This window comes from Patiria miniata, unplaced genomic scaffold (assembly GCF_015706575.1).
Source record: "Patiria miniata isolate m_02_andy unplaced genomic scaffold, ASM1570657v1 HiC_scaffold_6, whole genome shotgun sequence".
NCBI lineage: Eukaryota > Metazoa > Echinodermata > Asteroidea > Valvatida > Asterinidae > Patiria > Patiria miniata.
Window position 1 is genome coordinate 8,177,269 of NW_024037073.1, and position 25,389 is coordinate 8,202,657.

Consider the following 25,389-nt stretch of genomic DNA (forward strand, 5'->3'; position numbering starts at 1 on the left):
TTGCAGATGATTCGTGACAATGTAACAGGTGATATGGATTTGAAAAAAGGCATTAGTTTAATTTTACGGATCACTTGTAAACAGCCTGAAATTTAAAATACATATTTTGTTTAATACACTTATTCATTCCTAACCCTACAGCTGTTAAGAAATACATGTAATGGCATACATATCAGTAATTTCACGGAGCTTAAGCTTTTATATAGTTCAAAAGTGTAGTTCCGGTGAAATGATATTTGGTTCTTTGCATTTTTTTCTTCAAAATGTCATAGCGTATTCTTTTTATCAATTCAGTTTTTGCTCCATATTTATGCGAATCCCTGAAATGTATAAAAAGGGACCCTTTCAATTCATTTTGTAGAGCAGCCACCTAGGCCTATAGTTTGCGAGTCACCTGATCTTACACAGCCATACACAACGCATCATGAAAGCAATGATTTTCATCGCATTTTCGGCAGTTTTCCTTGTAGGACTGGGTAAGTCAAAGTTAACGTTCAGTGATCTGAGTGTGTGCGTACGTGTTCAGTTAAAACAAAACAAAACGACAAAAACAAATTTATTTTGAAAATTTGAAACAACGATTGTGCAGATTGTTAAAAAAAAAATTTGAAAAATAATTTTAGGGCTTTGTCACGCTTGTCCACAGTACTATCACCACCTCACCCGACGGATACGGGCCGACGGGGCGATCCACTCCATTACATTTTCTCAGATATAACCGCTTGGTTTTGGTTTTGTTTTTTGCTGGACCCGAATTGGTAAGCCTTTTGTCTTCAGGTGACTGCATCAATTACTAAGTGGTTGAGGATATTATGATCAGATCTAAAACTTTCAGGTCAAGCTAGACTAGGCAAGTCGTGTCTTGTTTTTGTGGCTAGTTAATTAGTTTTTTCCGTAATCCGGTTCATGTTTCGATGCAGGCAGCCATAAAATGTCAGTTTCTGTATTGACTGTGAACAGCAAAGGCTCATTAACAAAGCAAAGCGTTGATATGTATAATGCAATAATATGACGGTTGCACAAAGCAGTAACGTAGTAAGTAACAAAGCAGTAACAAAGGCGCACCACCAAGTGACTTCGTGGCCCGTACAGCAATACTGTGGTATTCGTCACTGTTAGAGCAAATTATTGTAGAGGGAGCATTAGTTTTTCTATTGAACCGTGTGCACTTTCCCCTTCGATTTGACTAAGCACACTGCAGGCGAAGGTATAGGCCTGAGTTAAACACCTCCCACGTGTACTTTCAACAAAATGTGAAGTCCAGGAATTCTCACCTTTTTTTTACAATTCATATTTACTTTCTCGTCTCGGACATATTACTGAGCGCTCTTTTCGATTTTTTCTCTTCTATCGCTTTTCATGTGTTCCAACCTCGTGCCCGTTCAAAGACATTTTAATTATGCTATTTAGATGCGATTTCTCGATGAATCCCTAAAATGCACCCAAGTAAGAAAATACAGCTTTCCCCGTGCAGTTAAGTTTCACAACCTGTTCATTCAATTAGACAAATAATAGTGTGCATTTTATTTAAAGAGGTTGCAGTACATGTACTGATATGGTTTCTTATTGACAGTTTATAAGCCCCAGCGCATTTGATTGCGTTTCAACGGTCTCAAATAAGCGTATATACAGACAAACAGTTTTGGAAATCAACATTTGTTTGTTGGCTTTCGATTCGTACCAAGTAAACAAGTTTGACGAAGGGAGTATTTAGGACAATGAGCATCGCCAGAATTTTGTTCTCGATGGGGGCATGGCAAAGCACACATCAGAAGCGAAGGCAGAAATTACCGGCCGTGGACAAATCAAGAAAGGGGTGCTATATAGACATCACTCCACGCTTTGTTAAAAACCGTCCATGTTGTCGTACATTAAATTAACAGAATATGATTCGTCCTTCGCCTTTTTTCCAATTTTCTTCTTCCCTTCCCCTCCCTCCCTTTTCTCCTTTTTTTTTGTTTTTTGCTTTTCCTGGGGAAGGCAAGTGCCCCCCTTGCCCCCTCCCCCTCGCTACGCCAATGTTCAGGACAACTTAATGTGTCATTAAATGCGTTTCTATCAACGTCAATCCCTATATGGCGATAAGAGAATCAATTGAATTCAGGAAATGTATATGTCTTTCCATTTTAAACGAAGAGATAACGACAATTAATAAACCAGTCACTTTGATCTGTATATGAATCAGTCTTTTGCATACAGGGTTTTGTCGACAACTATCAAGCATTTCTTTCTTGCTATTACGCTGACGCTTTTCTCTCTATTTTTTCTGTGTGGTTCGTCTATGCATTGTTCATATTTCCTATGACCCCTACTGACCATAAGGTATTAAACTTTTGACCCAATTTTGTGTCCACCATATATTTATGAAAATTCCCATGATGCAACTGACCAAGTTTGGCTTTTAATAGTCGGATGAAGAATTAGGGAAACGAATTTGTACTTTTCAATAGAAACGATCAATTTTGACCACAAATTGACCTTTGATCATCCGATACAATAAATCACCGGACGCGGTGGTTATAACAGTTATTCCGAGATGCTATGTGAGCTCGGGATTCCCTCCTTGGAACAAAGAAGAGAATCTCTATGTACATCATTCATCGAAAGAACATTGAAAAAAAACTGAACAATTTAAGGATTTTATCCCTTCTCCTCCAAAAATGAAACGTACACTAAGAAATTCGAATAAAGTCCCACAACTTAAGTGTAAAACCAGAGGTTCGCGTTTGTTGTTACAAACGCAGAGTGGTCGGGCAGGCAATTTGTTCATTAAACACTGCCGAATTGAGTATGAATATGTTTATGTAAGAACAAAGGATCACGAAGTAAATCCTTTCCAGTACAATCAATTATTTTTTTTCAAAAAATGCATATTTAACGGTGTGATAAATTTTAGTAAACATTTTCTGTACTCATACAAGTTATTTCCGGCTTGATGACGTCATAATTCAAAAACGGGAAGTGGATACCGATTTAGTTCGCAGTGGATAAATGTTCGTTGTGAAGTTAAATAACGTATGAAAATATGGAAAATATAACTGTATGAATTCATAACAACTAACTTCCGGTTTGATGACGTCACAGTATTTGGAAGCAAAACGTGAACATTGTAAGGGATATCGTTATATGGGCTACGAAGATATACGACATGGATCAAATGATAGAATTAAATTTAAAATATGATCGTTTTCAAATTCTCACAGAAGTAACTTACGGTCTGATGACGTCATGAATTTGAAATCTTGCCAAGTTATCTGTGGTTAATCAACAAATATCAAGGGGCGATTTGGTAAAATTTGAACGGATGGTTTTCAAAATAAAGAAAACAAACACTATTTTATGTGCCACTAGGGGGCGCCCTTTTGGATGATGACGTCATCACACTGTTTTTGTGTCTAGCATTTCTCACTAAACACTTGCAAAATATATTTGTTTGTAGTAAAATGCTTCCACATTTGAGTTATATTTGGTTTTTATTGCACTTCCGGTAACACTGGAAGTAAAGGTCAAGCGGGTTTGTGTCCGGGGACAAGAACTGTTAGTTACGGCATAGTCTACAACCTCACGAAAAAAACGAACACGATACTGAAATTTTAATACATCTTTGCTGAAAATGCGTAAAAGGAATTGTCTTCCTGCTTTGTATTCTTGAATAATAATTTGCATTGATCAATTATTGGTTTCAACAGCCAGACAGTCAACCAAGTTATGAAAAGCAATGAAAAAGTGGACAGTGATCGCTGTTTACTCTTAAACTACATGAAGTGTGTTCCTGACTCGGCAGATATATAGGCCTACATAAAACACGGAAGACATGGTCTAGTTTTTGAAGCGCATGTCTGGAGCTGCACATAAAAAAATATGGCAGCTCAAAAATAGAAACCGTATAGGTAGACTTCAGTATGGAGTTTGGAGTTTTATGCAACATACGCTTAACATCTAAAAATAAATGGATTTTTAATGTTTTTCTTTGTCTTTGCATGGGCTAATAAAATTCTGCTCCGAGCTAACGAAAGAATGGCACGAAAGAGTAATTGTCTGCATTTAAGGTATGAGAGGAAAACTAGCGAGGGACGATTCCCAAAAAGAAAAAAAAATGAACTAGAATGAAAATTTGTAATATTTTGCTTGATCAACAAATGTTGTTGATATCACAAATTGTTGTACAATCCTCGCTACGATTCGATTTTCAGGAAAACAAATTGTAAACTTTCCATTTACGTCGTTAACGGAATGTTAGGAGTTCAGCAAGCGTTTACCAGTTAATGTTTTTTTATTGTTCCTAGACAGCTCAGTTAAGACACAAGGTCAAGTTTGAGAACACTATGGAAGCTTGTCGTGTAGTTGATCTGTCCGCGATAAGCACACGGGGGGAGGGGGATTGACAACTCCTTTGCGGAGCCATACACCACTGATCGTGGTATCGTGCGAGCAAAAACCGTCATGTCTGAATTTCTTCATAGTTCAATTTGTGAATGGCATGCCGTTTTGGGGGCTGTTTTCTTTGGGGGTTTTTGTCCAAAAGATGCAATGTCGGCCGAAGGCTGAACAAAAGAACATTTATTTAGGGCAAATAGAACTGCATTATAGTAATAAAAACACGCTGCAAAATAACACATAACCGGTGGTTAGTTTGATATCTGTTGAATGCTGTGGCCGTCCTCGTGTCTTGGAGTATTGAATTCGTGGTCTGCGGGTAATTCGGCAGGTTGTGGGTTCGAGTCCCGCCTGGGGTTATGGTGCGTGTGCCCTTGGGCAAGGCACTTTGTCACTCATTGCTTCTGTCCACCGAGGAGTAAATGGCTACCTGTCGGAGCAGGGGTGGTTATTGTGTTTGAATTAGCTTCCTTGCGCCTAACAGGCCCAATGATCAGGGGTAATAATAATGTAAGCGCTGTGATTTAGTTTACTAAACGGTGATCGGGTTGTGCTTGATCACCCAATTACACCATGAACAAAAAATATATCTTACAGAAACAAAGGGTGATCGAGAGCGGCCCGATCACTCAACAGCAACAAAAATTGAAATCTGAGGAATGAGTTGTTGAGCACATATCACAAAAGGTTCAGTTCGTTGGCTCTTTCTATTGAATACAACTAAATAATATACATTTATATATATATATATATTTATATATTCTCTACACAGAAGGAAAAACAGAAACTTTAACACATCTTTGCTGAAAATGCCTGAAAGGAATTTTTTTAAAGCAATGAAAAAAAGAGTTTGATCGCTGTTTACTCTTAGACTATATGAACTTTGTTGCTGACTCGGCAGACATAGGCCTACATAAAACACGGAAGACATGGTCTAGTTTTTGAAGCGCATGTCTGGAGCTGCATATAAAAAAATATGGCAGCTCAAAAATAGAAACCGTATAGGTAGACTTCAGTATGGAGTTTGGAGTTTTATGCAACATACGCTTAACATCTAAAAATAAATGTATTTTTAATGTTTTTCTTTGTCTTTGCATGGGCTAATAAAATTCTGCTCCAAGCTAACGAAAGAATGGCACGAAAGAGTAATTGTCTGCATTTAAGATATGAGAGGAAAACTAGCGAGGGACGATTCCCAAAAACTTCTCTCACCAGATATTGAAAGACCAATGTTGGCTCTGATCAAATCCAGAATGAAAATATTCTGAGAATCCTGGCAAGTTGACTTTTTGAGGGACAAAAATAGGGTAAAAATTACAATTTTGCAAGTTCTAAAAACATGTTTTTACGCGTGTTCAAAAAAATAGCACAAGGGTGACGTAATGATGACGTAACAAAAGATATAGTATCTTCGTAACGTGGTACAAGTTTACACTGGGTTTTATGATCATACCGTAAACCGTATGGAAGAAGTTTTGCTTTGTTTTGATTTTAGGCTAAAGTCTTCATTTTGAATTCACCTAAGTTTAACCTTCCGGTTGACCCGGAAGAAAGGGTCAAGTGAGTTCACGTACACAAAAAGAAATGTTAATCAATTCATGGTCTATTTGATTACAAAATATAAAAATCACTGATTATGCTGTTCAAAAGTTATAAGTGAAAGTAATTGGACCCTTTTTCACCTAAAATCGCTTGTAATTTGACACCAGATGACGTCATCATGACGTCAGAGTAATATGCACCACATCGGATGAGGGTCGATATATATTGAAAGTTACAAGTTCATACCATATACGGTTTAGGAGAAAACCTGCGGAGAAGTATTGTCCGGAAAAAAAGAAAAAAAAAGAACTAGAGTTTGAGTTACAAACGCAGAGTGGTAGGGCGGAGAGCCTTTTTTATTATACACTGCCCAGTTAACTTAGGAATATATGTACAAAAAAGGATCACGAAATTAAATCCCTTCAAGTACAATCAATATTTCAAAAAGATATCTTAAACGGTGTGATAAATTTCAGTAAACATTCTATGTGCACCAAAAAGTTATTTCTGGTTTGATGACGTCATCAGTCACAAACGGTTAGTGAATACTGATAGAGTTCAGAGACTATAACTTTTCATTGTAAAGTTAAAATAACGTATGAAAATATGGGAAATATAATAGTTTGTATCAATAACACCTAACTTCCGGTTTGAGACGTATTGGTAACACCTACTTCCGGTTTGATGACGTCACAGCATTAGAGATCCAAAGGTGAACATTGTAATTGATATCATTATTTGGACTTCGAAGATATGACAGGGATCAAATGATAGAATTAAATTAAAACTATGATCCTTTTCAAATTCTCCTTATTGTAACTTCCGGTCTGATGACGTCATGAATTTGAAACCTTGCCAAGTTATCTGTGGTTAATCAGAGAATATCAAGGGGCGATTTGGTAAAATTTGGACGAATGACTTTAAAATTAAAGAAGGGAAACTCTATTTTATGCGCCGATAGGGGGCGCCCTTTCGGATGTTGACGTCATCACACTGTTTTTGGCGTCTTGTATTCCTCACCAAACACTTTCATTATATATATGTCTGTAGTAAAATGCTTTCGCTTTTGAGTTATACTCGGTTTTTATTGCACTTCCGGTAACACCGGAAGTGAAGGTCAAGCGGATTTGTGTCCGGGGACAAGAAATGTTTCTCACAGCATAGTCTACAACCTCACGAAAAAACAAACACTATACTATACTTAGTTCAAAAGATATAGCGCAAACTATGTCGTCAAAATTTGCCCTTAAATCATTTGTAATTTGATACATGATGACGTCATGATGACGTAACAAAATATATAGTATCTTCGTAACATGGTACATGTCCACACTAGGTTTTATGATCATACCGTATCCCGTATGGAAGAAATTTTGCTTTGTCCTCATTTTGAATTCTTCTAACTTTAACCTTCCGGTTGACCCGGAAGAAAGGGTCAATTGAGTTCACGTACGCAAAAAGAAATGTTAATCAATTCAGGGTCTATCTGATTACAGAATATAAACATCACTGATTATTTTGTTCAAGAGTTATGAGTGAAAGTAATTGGACCCCTTTTTCAGCTAAAATCGCTTGTAATTTGACACCCGATGACGTCATCATGACGTCAGAGTAATATGCACCACTTCGGATGAGGGTCAATATATATTGAAAGTTACAAGTTCATATCATGAACCGTTTAGGAGAAAACCCGCGGAGAATTATCGTCCGGAAAAGAAAAAAAAAGATTTACCAGAACAATAACAGAGAGTGGTCGGGTTGTACCCGACCACTCAAAGAAAGAAAGAAAGAAAGATTAATCGTTAACAGATCCAAAGAGTGGTCGGGTTGTGCCCGACCACTCAAAGAAAGAAAGAAAGAAAGATTAATCGTAACAGATCCAAAGAGTGGTCGGGTTGTGCCCGACCATTCAACACATAGAATGCAGAATAGTGCCATTCCTCATCTGGTACATCTGTATAACTCTAATCCCAAATGAAACTAGAGTTTCGCGTTTGTTGAGTTACAAACGCAGAGTGGTCGGGCGGACAGCCTTCTCATTATACACTGCCCAGTTAAGTTAGGAATATATGTAGAAAAAAGGATCACGAAATTAAATCCCTTCAAGTACAATCAATGTTTCAAAAAGGTATCTTTAACGGTGTGATAAACTTCAGTTAACATTCTATGTGCACAAAAAGTTATTTCTGGTTTGATGACGTCATCAGTCAAAAATGGTTAGTGAATACTGTTAAAGTTCGGAGAGGATAATTTGTCATTTTAAAAATAAATATCGTATGAAAATATGGGAAATATAATTGTTTGTATTAATATCACCTAACTTCCGGTTTGACGACGTATTTATAACACCTAACTTCCGGTTTGATGACGTCACAGCATTAGAGATCCGAAGGTGAACATTGTAATGGATATCATTATTTGGACTTCGAAGATATGACAGGGATCAAATGATAGAATTAAATTAAAACTTTGATCTTTTTCGAATTCTCCTTAAAGTAACTTCCGGTCTGATGACGTCATGAATTTGAAACCTTGCCACCTTATCTGTGGTTAATCAGAGAATGTCAAGGGGCGATTTGGTAAAATTTGGACAAATGGTTTTACAATTACAGAATAGAAACTCTATTTTATGTGCAGATAGGGGGCGCCCTTTCGGATGATGACGTCATCACACTGTTTTTTGCGTCTTGCATTCCTCACTTAACACTTTCATAATATATATGTCTGTAGTGAAATGCTTCCGCTTTTGAGTTATATTCAGTTTTTATTGCACTTCCGGTAACACCGGAAGTAAAGGTCAAGCGGTTTTGCGTCCGGGAACACGAAATGTTTCTCACGGCATAGTCTACAACCTCACGAAAAAACGAACACGATACTCTATTTAGTTCAAAAGATATAAAGCAAACTATTTTGTCAAAGTTTGCCCTTAAATCGCTTGTAATTTGATACCGGATGACGTCATGATGACGTAACAAAATGTACAACATCTTCGTAACATGGTACAAGTTCACACAAGGTTTTGTGATCATACCGTGAACTCTTCGGAAGAAATGCTGCTTTGTTTTGATATCAGGCTAACGTCTTCATTTTGAATTCACCTAACTTTGACCTTCCGTTAGACCCGGAAGTAAAGGTCAAGCGAGTTCATTTACACTACAAAAACTGTTTAACGATTAATGGTCTATCTGATTACAGAATACAATCATCATTGATTGTTTAGTTAAAGAGTTATAGGTTAAAGTAATTGGTCACTTTTTCAGATAAAATCACTTGTAATTTGACACCCGATGACGTAATCATGACGTCAGAGTAATGTGCACCACTTCGGATGAGGGTCGATATATATTGAAAGTTACAAGTTCATACCAGTTTGACGACGTATTTATAACACCTAACTTCCGGTTTGATGACGTCACAGCATTAGAGATCTAAAGGTGAACATTGTAATGGATATCATTATTTGGACTTCGAAGATATGACAGGGATCAAATGATAGAATTAAATTAAAACTTTGATCTTTTTCGAATTCTCCTTAAAGTAACTTCCGGTCTGATGACGTCATGAATTTGAAACCTTGCCACCTTATCTGTGGTTAATCAAAGAATATCAAGGGGCGATTTTGTGAAATCTTAACGGATGGTTTTCAAATTAAAGAAAGCAAACACTATTTAATATGCCGCTAGGGGGCGCCCTTTCGAAAGATGACGTCATCACACTGTTTTGTGTCCAGCATTTCTCAATAAACACTTTCATAATATATATGTGTGTAGTATAATGCTTCCCCTTTTGAGTTATACTCGGTTTTTATTGCACTTCCGGTAACACCGGAAGTGAAGGTCAAGCGGTGTTGTGTCCGGGGACAAGAATTGTTTCTCACAGCATAGTCTACAACCTCACGAAAAAACGAACACGATACTATATTTAGTTCAAAAGATGTAGCGCAAACTATTTCGTCAAAATTTCCCCTTAAATCACTTGTAATTTGATACCTGATGACGTCATGATGACGTAACAAACTCTATAGTATCTTCGTAACGTGGTACAAATTCACACTAGGTTTTATGATCATATCGTGAAATGTATGAAAGAAATGTTGCTTTGTTTTGATTTCAAGCTAAAGTCTTCATTTTGAATTTACCTAACTTTAACCTTCCGGTTGACCCCGAAGAAGGGGTCAAGTGAGTTCACGTACACGAAAAGAAATATTTATCAATTCATGGTCTATCTTATTACAGAATATAAACATCACTGATTATTTTGTTCAAGAGTTATGGGTGAAGGTAATTTGACCCTTTTCCAGCTAAAATCGCTTGTAATTTGACACCCGATGACGTCATCATGACGTCAGAGTAATATGCACCACTTCGGATGAGGGTCGATATATAGTGAAAGTTACAAGTTCATACCGTATACCGTTTAGGAGAAAACCCGCGGAGAAGTATTGTCCGGAAAAAAAAAGAAAGATTGACCAGAACAATAACAGAGAGTGGTCGGGTTGTGCCCGACCACTCAATGAATTGATTTTTACCTGCAAGCTTTTATTGTATTTTACCAGTTTTAACGTTATTTTAATACTACCTTTCATTTAAATAAGATAATTTGACTGCCACGCATCTTGCACAATTTTTAAACTCATTTCTCATCTGGCTCATTGTTATAATTCTAATCCTAAATGAAACTTTAAAAAATTTTACCTGCAACCTTTTTGAATGTCTTTTATAAGTTTTAACGCAATTCGAATGCCCCCTTTTTAAAGTAAGACAAATTGATTGCAACACAATCTGTAACAATAATATGTATTTCTCTATATAGACAATTTTCTTTAGTCAGATCTGTATGCACAATGTTTAAACCTTTTCTAATATTAGTATTTAATGTCATATTTTGTTTTTTAACTCGGTAGGCCTTTAACTTTTTTTAAATGTATTTTTTTTTTAATTTAAATCACGTGCAATTCAGCTGTGGCTGCTATTCGTGATTTATTAATAAACCATGTTGAATTGAATTGAATTGAATACAGGACTCCGGTCATGGACGATCCTGTCCAAATTTGGCTAAAATCGGCCAAAGCGTAAATGCCCATTGGGAGACAGAAGACCCACGTTATCTGCTTCTTACATTTTACGTGTGAATGAAGTATACCTATATATATGCTTGAACTGTTGCGAAATTGAAACGGGTGTGTTAACGCTTACCCAGTTTCAAACGAATTCAAGCGGAAGTTTTGCATAACCGAAGACCAAGTTGTAAAACTGGACAGGAAAAAGTTTATTTCTGACTTGGATATGTTAGTAAAGATAATAACGGTTGATCATAATTTGTCATTGAGTTTTAAAGAAATTCTTAACCGTTTGAATGACAAATTCTTTGAGTCAAGTGCGCCCAGCCCGTAAAGGCAATCCTTTCCTCGGTCTTTTTCACACATTGTGTTTTCACATGTGGCAGAGCCCACAACACATCAATTGATTGTCAAGTATCCATTTGAACTGGATTTCTCCTGCAGAAAGTTGCTTTGCACTACCAGAGGCGAGAGAGAAGAAAGCCCTAGAAGGTGAGCATAATAGACGCACTTAATATATCTGGTGTCTAGGTTCATTACGATTGCTATTTTTGATTCATATAAGTTGAACGGGTATATACGCATCTTTCAATTCAGCAAAATAAAAACTATTTTTGTAAAACGTTGAGCAAAGAAATTGAGAGCGGGTTTGAACTTGTGACCTCCGGATTGCCGTTCCGGTGCTCTACCAACTGAGCCATCCAGCCCTATGTAAGCAGTTCCCCGATTTGTCAATATAATTGTTCAAGGGGCGCTAGTTAGAAGCCATAAACCAGTATGCCATGCAGCCAGGGATTACGCCCAAAGTCACGATGCAGATCTGGGGAAATAGAGACAGGATACGGTATTTGAATTTTTCATTTTTTTTTTTTTTTTGCAAATTTTTGAAATGAACTACAAAGGAAAACTGACTGGGTAAATTATAACAATTTTTATTTTTAAATTTACACAAAACAGTACTGTTACTGTCAGTACTGTTAATAAGTTTTGGAAATACGCGTAATTATCACTTAAGTCTATAGGAGTCATGGGTCTGCACCCTTATTGTGCCGCCATGAAAAGCGCCACCTATTGTCCAATGGTGCCAATAGTTGTCTGCTTTGAACAGCGCCCTCATAGGAAGATGGTGTCCGGTTGGCGTTTCCCCCCCCCCCCCCCCCCAAACGACATCTGCATGGGGCGTACGCTACGACGTTTTGGACTTTACTTCTCTTAAAAACATGAGAAAAAATATAAAGTTAGAAGGTCTTTATTTGCCATTAAGAAAAATCCTTCACAAAGCCTAAGATTTGAAAAGAAAGTAATTCGGGTAAAAAATGGTGATTCGAACCCATACCGCGAGGGTACCTCGCGGTACAAAATCACAATCCCATCCAATTGAGCTGTCGAACTGCGCGACAAATCCTGGAAATTCATGGTTATAATAATACATGCGTACGTATCATAAAAGTATCGTAGAGGGCGCTCAACAACCATGTTTTGCGGATGTTGTTAAGGAAAAGAAAATTCGCGTCCGGGTGACTGGTGGGAAAAAACTGCCTACCTTTTCAGTCAACACGATTTGAAAGATAGCAACATTTGCTTGGAAATATTAACAGAGCAGTATGTGCCATGCGCCCTCAATTTCATCTCTTATGAATTAAATACAGATACCCTTAGTGTTTGGAAACCACTGTGTAAGGTCCAGGTAGGGTTTTAATAATGTCGTATATCACTCTCTTCAGGGACCTTTCCCCCCTTCCCTGAGGAGTCATTCATAGCTGACGATTTCTTCATTTGTAACGACGGTGTGACAATTCCTCCTGAGTGGCATTGCGATACGGTACCCCATTGCACGGACGGGGAGGACGAGACCGATTGTGGTAACTATATCAACTGCAATTTAAATATTCACCAAATATCTTTGTTATACGAGTTTCATATAAGGAACGCGCTTCACGATTCCTGATTTGTCAAACCTCCATGGCATGATTCTACATGCCCACTTGTTTATAACATAATGTTTGCAGCTTTGCCCATGGATGACAGTTGCATAAACTAGGCTTACCATAACCAGTACGCAAAATCGACAGCGTCTCCACGAAGGCAACTGTCCAGCCTTTCAAATACAGGTTTCCAATACTGAAAAGCAGTGCCCCTCTTTTTGTTGATTGTTGCCCGAGACACTTTCGAATTCAGCGAAAATCGAAGCTCATCACCACGAAAAATTGCACATTCGTGGTAGCCTTGTTGCCATTTTGCAATAGGCTGGCCCGGCACTAACACTATCGATGTGATTTTGTATTTAGGGGCGGGAATCAGATCTAGCCTATTTCGGCATATAATTTGCATACATTAGCAGGAAAGCCTCCTACATTGTAATGTTTCAAGATTCTTTACCTGCTACCTGTCTCTACATTCAAAGTCCAAATACAGGACCAGTCTTCCTGAACGACAGGCAAATTTGAATCGGATATTATACAAATAATGAATGTTTGTGAGTGCAATGGTAAGAATAATTTCATGAGGTGACAAATGAAATGTTCCATTCCACGAGGCGAAGCCGAGTGGAATGGAACATTTATTCTGTCCATTGCACGAACGTGAAACATTCATTATTTGTTTTATAATTATAACACCTGAATAAATCCTTGTCATCTGATTGGTTGACTTTTAATAGCCAATTCATTCAGGTTAATACTGTTTAAAAGTTCGACAAGTTCATCATATCTATATTAATATTGCAAACTGTACAACAGGTTGAGAACATTCGTATTCAATTTATCTCGATTTAAACCAGCGCCACCACCGGCAGCAGTGACACCAGTCCGTGCAATGGAAGTTCTATTCACCGTGCAATAGAACTTCCATTGCACTGTCCGCTGCACGCCACGCGCGCCGTGCGTTGGTACGAATAATTCAATGACATGTGATCAACGATCCACCAATCAGATGACGGGGATTTATTCAGGCGTTGTATAATATATTATTGTGCACGATTGAATGATTGGAATGTCCAATTGAATGGTTAAAGAGTGACAACAAACGGTAGATTTTCCGGTAAATCATATGGGCCTATGACTGATTTAAATAATGCTCTTATCAGGATACCCAAATAATGAATGCATGGAAAATTGGAAATAAAAAAAATCCGATACACGAAAACATTGAGAGTCCGTCTCCCACTCTTCATCATGGTGCCCCCTTTCTTACATCCAATTTTTAAAATGCATTTCTGAACTAAAAAATAGAAAAGAAAAAGAAGAAATAGAAGAAGAAAACACCCAACTGCCTTAATATAAAATATAAACCAGTGGAGTTGAACATGTTGTTAAAAGAATGAATTAAATACAGATACCCTTAGTGTTTGGAAACCACTGTGTAAGGTCCAGGTAGGGTTTTAATAATGTCGTATATCACTCTTTTCAGGGACTACCCCCTTTCCTGGGGAGTCAGCAATAAATCCATCATTCATAGCTGACGATATCTTCAGTTGTAACGACGGTGTGACAATTCCTGCTGAGTGGCACTGCGATGTAATTGTAGATTGCACGGACGGGGAGGACGAGACCGATTGTGGTAACTATATCAACTGCAATTTAAATATTCACCAAATATCTTTGTTATACGAGTTTCATATAAGGAACGCGCTTCACGATTCTGATTTGTCAAACCTCCATGGCATGATTCTACATGCCCACTTGTTTATAACATAATGTTTGCAGCTTTGCCCATGGATGACAGTTGCATAAACTAGGCTTACCATAACCAGTACGCAAAATCGACAGCGTCTCCACCCGTTCAGTATACAGATGTACATCATTATGTATACTCGGGCTTATATCAAAACGGCACATTTTTTAGTTTTTTTCTTTTTTCTCCAGTTTTCATTGTTATTTAATAAATTTGGTTATGAGGAAGTCAGAAAAATATCTCAAAAATAGTATACAAATATTGAATGCTTCGAGTGGTGTAGTAAAACTAGCCTAGTTTTACTTCACCACGAGATAAAGTATTCAATATTTGTTTTATAACACTTCACCCACAGATTCTGCTTGTTTTTGATATTTTACATTAATTAAATCTGAACACAGTTGAAATAAACTTCAATTTCACTACAAAATTGGTGGAAAATGTATTTCTCTCTTAAAAACTAACCTTTCACGAAATGTTTGAACCCAAGTGTGCGGCGCGCTCTCTTTGGAACAATACGCGCTACGCTGAACGCGCACACCAGCATGCATTTTGCACGCAAATACCGCGTCATGGAACAAGCGCAAAGTGAAACGGTATAACGCATGGGTATAACGCATGGTCGCACCGTGCATTATACCGAATAATAATATGTCACGTGATTTACAATTCACCAATCAGATGACGGGGATTTATTCAGGTGTTGTATAAAATGGGATATATACCCCCATACCCCCACCGGATTTACGCCCCGCAGAAAACTACATATCCACTCAACGATTGTGATTTCACCCTAATCCAGGGCAAAATGACCTCATTATGGGTCCCCCCCATCCTGACCATGACATCATACAGCTCACCTTCAATTAGCAATGTTATATAAGTTAAATAACTGTTGTTTTTTTATTAAATAATTATTATCCTGCCTCATTCTCTGCAAGGCTTTATCCAAATTAGGCTTGTATTTTCCGAAAGTTGCCTTTTTCCGAAAGTTGCCTTTTATCCTACAGAGTCATTCTGTTTAATCACAGGGGAATATTGTACCGTTGGAAGACCATTCTTACACTATTGTTTGTTTTCATTTATAGTCTATGAGAGAGATGCCAGCCAAGACACCCCTGACGCAAGGCGACGGGGCTACTTCGCAAAGAGATTTGCCAAAAGACAGGGTTCCGTCAACCAACAGGGCAACCCCTATGCAAAGAGATTTGCCAAAAGACAGGGTTCCGTCAACCAAAAGTGATTCACCAACAGACAGCCCTTATATCAACAATCCGGAAAGAAAATCGAAACTTAAAGAACTGCAACACGCCTGATCAATGAAAACGCCAACATCGATGATAAAAGTACAGTTTAAAAAAAAAAAAGAATTAGCTAAAAAAAAATACCGGTAATAAGTTACAGATAGAGCAGCCATATCGTTAAAACGTAATAATTTTAAAATAACTTATATTCGCTTATAATTCCAGTTTCGTAATAATTTAAAATAACTTATATTCGCTTATAATTCCAGTTTCCTTTTGTTGCTTTGTTTAAGCCAAGAAATCGTCTTATTTATCTTTTAGTCTGTTCACTTGTGGAATAATACTAATCCTCTTCCGTTCTCCCATCTCTCATTTCTATTCAAAATCATTATTTAGATTGACCGCACCCTCTTGATTGCACGCGGTCCTTATTTTTTTTTTTCTGGTGGTCGCAATTTTGGCAGTCCTCTCTCTTTGCCAGTCCTATCTTATGAAATTCAAACCAATATGAGCTCTTGGAGCAGCTTATTGCATGAACAGGGTTCCTTGCCAATTTCCTTTTAATTGTTGTGTGCGTTATACGTTTTACACTGAAGTCATCTTCATCTTATAATATTTTCTTTCTTTGTATTTTCTTCTCATTACAAACGTGTTCCGCCGGTTTCAAGCCTTACTTGACTGGCAGACGATGACGTATATATACTTAAACAATCTAAGTATACTCATAACTATGAAATTAATAAAACAATTTGGTGTTTGGCCATGTGATTGATTACACAGAACAAAGGACTTTTTCATTTTTCTCCTTGATTTCGAAAATGTCAAATACGAAACCAATGTGAATGTAAAGATGTAAAAAGGGGTGTCAATATTATGTGACACTTCATCAAACCTATTACTGCGATCGGTGAAATTGAATGAACAATACCGATCTTTTCTTTAACTAGAATGAAATGATCAGCTGATGAAATGATTCTGTATGAAGATTGAATGCTGATTTATGAGGGGACATTTGTTTTCAAATTAAATTGAAATGGACCGGAAAATACAGTATTAGCTATAAAGATACGTTCCTCATAATGATCTAAGGCCAAAAAAAAAAAAGTCGGTCTCTGGTCAGCGCGCGCGTCGATTTTAATCATGCGCGTCGATCTTTTTTTTTCAAAATGTTCCGCAGTAGCTCCAACAGCGCCCTCTATTTCCGCACCTCCTCAATTTTTTTTTTACCAAAGAGCACCAAGGAAAGGGAAATTGCACCAAGGGAAATTATGGAGGACACCAATGTGCATGAGGACACCAAAAAAGCAAAATAGTGCCCACCTTGTCTGTACAATCCAAGCTTGAAGAAAAAAAAAAAAGGAGAAAAAAAAAAAAGCCGCGTGGCCGCGACAATTCCGGAACTTTGGTCTGACCAGAGACCGAATATTTTTTGGGGGGCCTAACATACACTTTTTATTTATTATTATCAAGATAACCCGAGTCTATCAAAACCTATCATTATTTTTAGACGCCTGACTTTGAAGACTCGGAAAACACGGTGCATTTTGGTGGTATGCAGTAAAAACCTCGCATTTTGGGCAGGCCGAATATATAATACGCAGGGAAAATCAACTTAAGAGTAACTTCTTCAGATGGGTGTAATAGTTTGACGTTTTATGTCATGCCTTACGCTGTGTTATATATAAACATCTTTACTCCTAGAAAAGTTATATAACTTCTGCTTAAAATAAAAGCTTCATTTATGTGCATGAAATACCATGGTTTTGAGTGCCTTAGTAGGCCTATATGCAGTGTTTTGTCATAAAGAAGAGGAAAAACAGTATTTTGGGGTTCACCGAGCAATGACCTGAATTAACCTCTGTTTTGAAGGCTATGTTTCACTTGATCTTTAGCCAGGGACAGCTCTATATATCACTTGTTTTTGAACCTGTTGACTGTCGGATATACTCACCGGCGGATCCATGGATTTTTATTCCAGATTCAAAAGTGGGAGGGGCTGAACCTCATTTGACCTAGGGCGCTCTTTCCCCCATTTTTTTGGCTTTCTTTAAATATTCACGAAAGAAAAATGGGAGCATGGCCCCCGTTGCACATTCTGGGATGCGCCAGTAGTTCCCTATTGTCGTTAACACTTATTCAAGTGATGGTTTACAAATTTGGCGACAAATCGAAACTATTTTTTACACGTGCGATATGCAAAGATATACAAGTACTAATTTGATATTTTTCGAAGATCTTGAGTGAGATAACAAGACGTTTAAATGGCTTGGAGCTTATACACTGAACATTGAAGCCTATAGACATAAAAAAGTGAGTTGAGTTTAACTATCATATCTGAATAATACACTCATGTTTTATAACATTTGACGACTTTAAGGCAAAGCGATTATAAATGGGTCAGTAAGGTCATGTGCCATGGGCCCTTTGCACAGTTGGAATGAAAGAGTGTTCTGTGATGCACTGCCAAGCTTTATTGCGCCTAGCAACCTACCTAGTCTCAACGCCAAGCAGTCATGCGAAATAATTTTTGTCGAGTGCAGCTTTCGCTTTTGTTTCAACACGATGCAAAGAGCTCAAAGCGTCTGGATAACTTACCTGTTATGATGTCACTCTTTGATGTCTCTTCACGTCTACAACTATAATGGTGCTTCTCAGCAAGTGTTTTGTATGCTCTCATCACCTGCTCAATCAGCAGCTTCTTCCAACTGTCTCCTCAGGGATTCATTTTCCTCCCTCAACTTTTCCAATTCTGTTTTGGAAGCAATCATTTCCTGGGCAGTGATCTTGCTTTCCCCGTCATCGTTATCATTCTCCATGGTTGTCTGTACACCTCGTGAGTTGTACCTTACCGACTCTGCTGTTGCTTGAACGGCGCCTGGTCTGATGGCAATGAGTTGGTGGAGATCTTTTGTGGATTTTTCAGGGGTACTGCTGCTTAATATGTTCGAGCTGTCCCTTTCTGATTGAGTTTCTGATCTGTCCGGTCCGGATCCTTGAGATCTCTCATTTTTGGATTGGGCTATCTTCTGAATTTCCAGCGATGAGTTAGTGGTCATCAAGTCATCAAGTTGCCTGTTTCTTCGTCGTCCACAGTCGGGGCTGACAGACCCGTTAATAGTGGACATAAGGGTACGCTGCGGACTCGGTCGTCGGACTTTGATCCCTTGTATCCAGTCTTCATCTTCATTGACAATACGCCTATCTCCGTGATTTTGCTTATATTTCTTTTCTTCTTACTTGTCAATTTCCCACGGTGCTTCTTTCGAGATGTCGTTGATGACGATGCTGTGTCCATAGCGGACTGGGACATGTCACCGGAGATGTGACGTTGTAAATGGGAAGACGATGATCTTGATGGGCAATGTGCTATGTAGGATTTCTGGAGCTGATTTGTAGCGACTGAAGCGTGTCTGATGTCTGATGACATGTAAAGCTGTAGTAGCTTTGCTTTCCAATGAGCTGAGTTGTTTGGCACTAAGACTGGGCTGATTTCTCCTCTTTGTTGCTGCGGACTGGCTTTTAGCAGAAACATTGTGTCTTATCACCGGGGTGCTGGTCACAGCACATACAGTTTTTTGGTCTTCACCTCCCCCTGAGAACCACTCTTGAGATCGTCTATGATGTAATCCAAATCTTTCTTAATACCCATCTCCACGATTGACCATTCGGATTGAGCCATCTCCTCTGATGTGTACACAATTGCTTTTGTTTATGTCTTATGACACTCACGAAGCAAGAAGATTCTTTAGGGATTGCCACTCTTTCTCCTCTCAGCGATGGGAGTCTAAAACTGTCATTCTATACCCTGGTCACCCCTGCTGACTACAGCCAGGCAAAGCAGTCCTTATCAGGATCTGTCCATTCGATTATTAGCTCCGATTGTTAAGTTTGGCGTTGGGTGCCCGTCAAGGACCATGTTGCCACTTGATTACCTCAGTGGTTGACTTGAATGAGTACACTTTCGCTAAAACACTGTCGGGTTCCATCCAATATAATCTTAATATCTTCAAAACACAAACTTCTATGGCTATGAGGTTTTTTAACTATAAGCCTGTATATGGAACTGTTCGTAAATATGACGGTACTCACATCTGTTGTTGAATAATTCCAGCGATTTTTCAGGTTTGTTTATGCGTCCGTGTCTTGTGTTTATCATCCATAGGATCATCCTGTATTCCTCGGAAGACACAACACTCCCGGGCATCAAGAAACTCATGATGTCAGAATCATAAGCATGCGCGCACAATCATTTAAACTAAAGGGTCATTGGTTGCCTACTGGTCTCATTATAACTGGACATTTCAAATCCTTTCTCCGTGAGTGACTTTTTGTTGAAGGATTCACCCGAAAGAATCGCTGACAAGGATAAAGCACGGCAATCGAAAGGGCTGCCCAGACAAATCAACTGAAATCGATCCGCTGATGCGAGAGAACTGCGAGTGTTATTAACGACACTATGATGATGATGATGTCACGAGCAACGTATTGTAGTAATAACATTTCAAGGCTTTGAAGACCGCAGTCACAGGGGTCATTCAAAAGAATCGCAAACTAATAAGAGACAAACTTATGCATCACCAGCAACAGACACGTTTCAATTTACGATGAACTGAATTCGAAGAGTTATCCTGACTTGAATCCTGATGACCGATTAAGACTGTGCATAATGAACAGTGAACTCCGACTTTACCCGTCTGGAATATAATCTAAGAAAAAAAACAGACCGTATCATGGCCGTGAAATGAAGCCTGTTCCCGATTACCATATTATACTGTCAGTCATGCTAGCTATGAAAGTCAAAGCTATATACAACTCTGAATTGAATCATGAAATGTGCCAACACATGTCGCATTCTATCTGCCAGTATAAGACTCTTGCAGATTCCCCCTGCAGAGAGACTATTGCCCAGCATCGTGCGTGGCGTAGCTTCCTTCAATGGCCACGATCAAAATGCTTATTCAATTCCATATCGGTCAGGTTTGCACGTGAGAAATACTGAAGATATAACGGATTTTTAGAATAACTTTAATGTAATCGATAAGGCTACCCTTTCTGACAATTGTGAGAAGGATATCCATCCCCCCCAAAAAAAATTCTCGAAAAACTTGTTACACACACACACAAACTCAAAGTGTAAATATTTCAAAATGCGCGGGACACTTATAACACGATATAGTGTGGCTGTTCATTGCAGAAATTCTAAAAGGTATATACAACATATGGATGTTTTGCAGATATCCGTGTTGAATGTCCTGTCAGTTTTTCCCATCGGGATCAAAAGAGGAGAGAATAGATACCGGTTGGTGCATTTTGTAATCAAGATTTTCGCCTGATCAACAGTTATGTGTATTTGTCAAATTTCTCCAATTACTATTTCTCTTGACTTTTTTTAATACCTGAAAAAATCCAATTGACAATTTCTGTCAGCATTAAACAACACCAACAATTACCATAATCCGTCACGTTGTGGGGACTTCAAAAACCAAGCTGTTACAAGTAGGCCCTAACTGTTATGAGTCAGTGCTTATCATCACCAAGCCTAATACCCGTCAATCGGTCGCCCTTTGGACTCCATGGCATTTACAGGACTGTCAAGAATGCCAGCACGAATTATGGTGTTACAAGGGAAATCTCTAGCAAAACACTGATCGAATTAATACTGGCGCGATCTTACACTTGTAACGTGATAAAATATATCGAGAGGAAAATACTAGACATTCTTCCGGGCTGCAGTCCGTGCACACAGCACTTACTGAGGTCTTATGAGTTGTTCATCAAACAGAACAGTGTTTTGTGACTTTTTATGAATGGGAATATGAAGCATTGAAAAAGGCTTATGATGTGGTTGTTTGTACAACTTAGCTTTAAAAAGGTTAAATTTGTTTGGAAGTTAGATTTGTGACACCACATCACAGGAAACGATCATTTGCGCTTTTTTCTCTATGCAGGTCCTAACGAAGCGCCTCATTTTTTTCAGCGCCTCAAATTTATTGATTTTGCCATCTCACATTCTTGAAGTTGTCACTAGGGCTTATTTATATTACACTTACCACTGTGTATGCATATTAGTTTTACGTCAATGTCATGTATACACGTAGACCTACCCCCACATTGTTGAAAAAAAATCCGAATATGTGTAGCGCATGAACAGTCGTATTTACACGGCTTATGGTTAATATGAATAGCACTCCTAGTGTAGCAGACGTTGTTATTTCTAGGGATTAGTCAGCTTTTCACGTGCGGTAATTGATCTAATTTGGTCAATAATTCTATCAATAATGAATGAGCTCACCATCGCCTTTTATAATTTTCACACACGAGTGTTGGTGCGTGGAAAACACAATACACAGACGGCGGATTTGAGAGGCTTGGAGATTTGGGACACAATAGTGTGCATTCATTATTTCTGGATGAATGTTAGCCATATACGTCGAGTGCGGCTGTCATCCATATAAAAATCGAACTGGGAGATCGCTAAAGATGATCACCTACAGCGCAATAACTGAGTTATATTGAGACAGTCGGTCACATTGTCAGAAGTCAAGAAATTGTCTGAAGTTTAGTTAGCAACGTTTGCTCATCTTGACATGCAACATATCCAACTGCATGGACATCGCGCAGGCACTATAGTGCGGCGTACTCTATGGGCATACGTTCAACTAATGCGTACCACATTGCTATTACATTTTACAGCATTTGCAAACATCAGAAAACAAAACTTTAGTCTACCAAATAATTATGAAAGATCTTACTGGAATGTTGTTAGTGAATGACAGTCTGAAGCATCGTGTAAAATCACGGCACCTGCATGATGTGCTGACATTTTCAAGAAAAGTGATATTTTTGTATCAATTTCCAACGCTGGTCGGCCGACCAGCGTTGGGAATTGTTTTTCAAGTAGCGTTTTTTTTTCGTGTTAATGCATCCATTTCTGAAAATTACAGCAATAGACTCGGTGCAAAGCGTTCATTCGAATACGGAAAGAGCACACTCGTGCCCACCCAAGGCCGGGCGCTGGGCACCGCTAATCTCTTTCACAAAGATGTCAGGAGGACTATATTTGCATGTACGTAATTATTTATTCTATGTAGGCGTACCTCATTTAGCCCATTTGAAATATGGCGGACACGCGGGAGGGCGCTATTTGGTTTGCATAAAGTTTAATACAAAAGACTGTACCCAAATATCCTCTTGTGTCTTCTATATCTCAAATAGGCTAATGTTGACAGCTTCTCAACAATCTAGCGCACATTACAAATCTTGTTTCGGTTTGCTGTTCAAGCACCCAAGGCATGATCAAGATAGGATTTGCCAACTCGACTGTCTGGACCTGTCCATCCTCCGATCTCTCACCGCAAGATGTAGCTAGACCATGCAAAAATGATGGTACGCAGAACCGGTAGTTTTACTGCACGGCCGACAAGGACATCGGCGAATGTATATAATATTGTGCCAAAATGTGAGCAACTCATTTTTGATGGATCATGAGAGTGGCGTTGATATCAAAATATTCTTAATTATAAGGGTTTTCGTAAAAATGCTTAAATACTAATAATCTCATATAAGTCATATTAAACAAGATTCACGTACGTTACCTATATTCACGAAAAGACATTTGACCAAAGATGTACTGACTGTGGGGGGGGGGGGGGGGGGGTTGGTATCACTCCGGTGTTTTTCTTTTCTTTTTATTTGCTACTTTGATGTACGTCGTAGTACGAAAGGAATTATGGAATACTTTACAAATTTGGAATTATTTGCGTGCCGACAATAATTCAGGCGCATGTTTTTGTCCGTTAGATGTGTAATGGCAACTCCAAAATAGACCTTCTGCGTTGGGGTTATCTCAGGGGCTGTTCGTTGTTGTTTTAATTTAAGGTCTTTAAAGGCCATACTTTCCCCAGAATATTGCACATGTAATCCTCCGTTGAAATAAGCGTAAAATAAATCTGTCTAAGAGCAACGACGTCAATGACTTCACTCGATATCTCACGGATGTATTTGACGTATGCTTTCAATTTGCGACGCTTAATCGTATTTACATTCGGTCATGCCAGTTGTTTTTTTTTGACGCGACGATATTTTGTATGTCTCACGCGGGAGGTTTTTTTTGCTCCTCTGGTTGTGTACAATACTGCTCCAAACGGTCACAATGAATGACGCCCTCTTGTGCTTCTCATGGATTGAACCTTACACGGCCCGCCGTGCAGCTCTGAATTTACCGAAAGTTTTCACCTCGCAGTATAGTTCATTGCTTAAAGATAAAGTTCATTTTGCTTAAACCAGAAAGTGAAGTGAAAACATGAGCGGGAAATAGTAAAAGCGTATCCACTGACAACTAAAATGTACATGTGAGCATGCATGGGATTGAAAAGAGCACATGTTCAGACAGCCATCTTGGCGGCCATCTTGGCGGCCATCTTGGCGGCCATCTTGGCGGCCATCTTGGCGGCCATCTTGGCGGCCATCTTGGCGGCCATCTTGGCGGCCATCTTGGCGGCCATCTTGGCGGCCATCTTGGCGGCCATCTTGGCGGCCATCTTGGCGGCCATCTTGGCGGCCATCTTGGCGGCCATCTTGGCGGCCATCTTGGCGGCCATCTTGGCGGCCATCTTGGCGGCCATCTTGGCGGCCATCTTGGCGGCCATCTTGGCGGCCATCTTGGCGGCCATCTTGGCGGCCATCTTGGCGGCCATCTTGGCGGCCATCTTGGCGGCCATCTTGGCGGCCATCTTGGCGGCCATCTTGGTTACTCTTGGTAACTCATGTCACTTGGTGGTCGGTTTCCGTCTGTCTGCCCGTCTCTTTTTCTGTCCCCGAAAAATTTACCAAAAGTATGGTGTTCCATATATGCCATCGGCGTCGCAATATCGAAGCTCAATATTGTGTACTCGCACCATATAGGGGCAGAGGAAACTCTTTTGTTTGAATTGTATTTTCACATAATATTATTATCACATAATGGGACACGTTTTGGTTAAATGCTGAAGGTTATAAATCAACAGGTCCATTCCAGTCCAGTTCCATACCCAACGAATGCCCTTTTTACTGCATTGGGAAAATAATTGGGTGGTACACTTTTCGAATGGCTTACGGCCAATATAGGGGTGGATTCCGTGTACTTATAAATAGCCGGAAACTGTATCCGTATCTAACCAGCACGTGACAATCAATCCTACACAATATATACAAGTACGCTTTGGCTGGGGCGATGATTTCGTAGTACATAGCAGTTTGCTTCGTGAAGAAAACGTTTATTATCAACTTGGAGAAAAATACAAAATTTTGGCAAGAAAATAGAAAAAAACTCCCCAGTGACATGGAGTTCATGATCCTGCTCGTGTGATAAAGAAAATGTCATATTTACATCGCAAAACCATACGCAAGCTCGTGTAACCTGTGTAACCTGGCAACAAGTCGAAGTATTAAACGTGAGTATGCTGAAACAATAGTCTGGGTATCACCCGTTATGATCCACGGAGCAAAGACTCTCTC

The 25,389-nt window shown here is 38.9% G+C and overlaps 1 long non-coding RNA gene across 1 annotated transcript; it reads left to right on the top strand.

The window, feature by feature from the left end:
- Positions 1–368: 368 nt before the first annotated feature.
- On the top strand, positions 369–12,782 carry LOC119742487. The gene is made up of 3 exons (XR_005272860.1): positions 369–476; positions 11,423–11,470; positions 12,703–12,782. It is a non-coding gene; the product is annotated as an uncharacterized LOC119742487 (long non-coding RNA).
- Positions 12,783–25,389: the final 12,607 nt, after the last annotated feature.